The 1,414-nt window shown below is 40.9% G+C and overlaps 1 protein-coding gene across 1 annotated transcript in view; it reads left to right on the top strand.

Moving 5' to 3' along the window:
* Nucleotides 1–1,414, top strand: part of GORASP2 (golgi reassembly stacking protein 2) — a 20,648-nt gene that overhangs the window by 1,206 nt on the left and 18,028 nt on the right. The window lies entirely within an intron of this gene.

Here is a 1,414-nt window from a genome sequence, read left to right as displayed (position 1 = left end):
TTGCTGCATGAACCTGTGCTCCGTCTCCACTTACATCCTTATTCCTTCCCATAGGGAGATCAGGACAGTGGTGGCCAATTCCCAAGCTCCTGCAGTGATGGGTGCAGAGTTCTGGAATGAGTTGTTGGTAGAGGTCTGAATTGCGCCCTCCCTTCTCCATGTCTTCCACAGGAGAGTCAGGAGAGCTTTTAACTTGATGGCTTCCCAGTTGGCTTTTAGACTGCAAGTCTTATAAGATAGATTTGGTATTAAAATTATTATTGATTATTGACACGCGTGCACTGAGTTTTATGTAAGCTGCTGTGAGCCTGCTTTTTGTGGGGGAAAGTGGTATAGAAATACTTCTATATATCCATAATGAATCCTAAAATCAGAAGCAAGTCATCACTTCATAAGGTGTAATAAATTATGGGATGTTATTAACACTTATGGATAATATTTATTCAAGTCTTACATTCTGGTGAAGCTGATGGGGAAACCACAAGAAAACATTTGTCTACATAACAGATTGTTTGATGCATTTCATATACTTTTTAAATTGTTAGCCACTAAAGCTGTATTATACTTTATTGGGGGAAATTCTGGAGCACTATTTTGGCCCTTGTTTTCTGTTCGTGCAGATATTTCACATCAATGTGGAACTGGGGTCCATGCACATGGGAACCCAATGGCGTGTCCATTTTTGCTAGTGGTTGTCAGATTCTGGACAGCCTCTAGACTGTTGTCCAGTTACTACCATGCTTCCAAATTTCCCCTTTTCGATAAGCTGTATATCTGGCCCGCGCTTGACCTCTGCTGGTTTTACTTATTTATTCCAATTGTGTTGTTGAGATTTTGCTAATGGGCCTAGTCTATGCTTTTTGGCTGGAAGTGGTAGTTTGTTACAACTTTTCCCTAATGGGCCTAGTCTATGCTTTTTGGCTGGAAGTGGTAGTTTGTTACAACTTTTCCCTGTAGATTTCCATTGATGATGTACATAGAACCTAGGAGCTGCTTGTCTGCCTGCTGTTAAGTAGTTCTTTCAACTTTGCCATTAGTTCCAGAATGACGTTGAAAACTGTCTGCTTATTACCACAGGGCTTTCCCTGTAGGGATTCCCCCCCCCCCCAATATGTCATTATTGTGTTTTAGTATGAGGTTATAGCTATGGAACAAGGTACTGCCATAAGTTTACTTGGATTTCAGACTTTATCTATGCTCATATAGACAATATTGCACTGGAGTTATTCATTGGCTGTAACGTTGTTTTTAATCAACTCCAGTTAGTGAGGAGTTAGAATGCTCTGTCAAGTTCAAATCTAGAAGCTGTCAGTCACTCCATCCCTAGGCTTGTAGAGATCATAGAGGAACCAGATGTGTGATTGAATAGAGTGTTGGACTTGGTTTGGGGACACCTGGATTTGAAATTCCCCTT

The sequence above is a fragment of the Gekko japonicus genome, unplaced genomic scaffold (assembly GCF_001447785.1).
Source record: "Gekko japonicus isolate JY-2015 unplaced genomic scaffold, Gekko_japonicus_V1.1 scaffold66, whole genome shotgun sequence".
NCBI classification, from domain to species: Eukaryota; Metazoa; Chordata; class Lepidosauria; order Squamata; family Gekkonidae; genus Gekko; species Gekko japonicus.
This window is presented reverse-complemented; position numbering and strand designations above follow the sequence as displayed.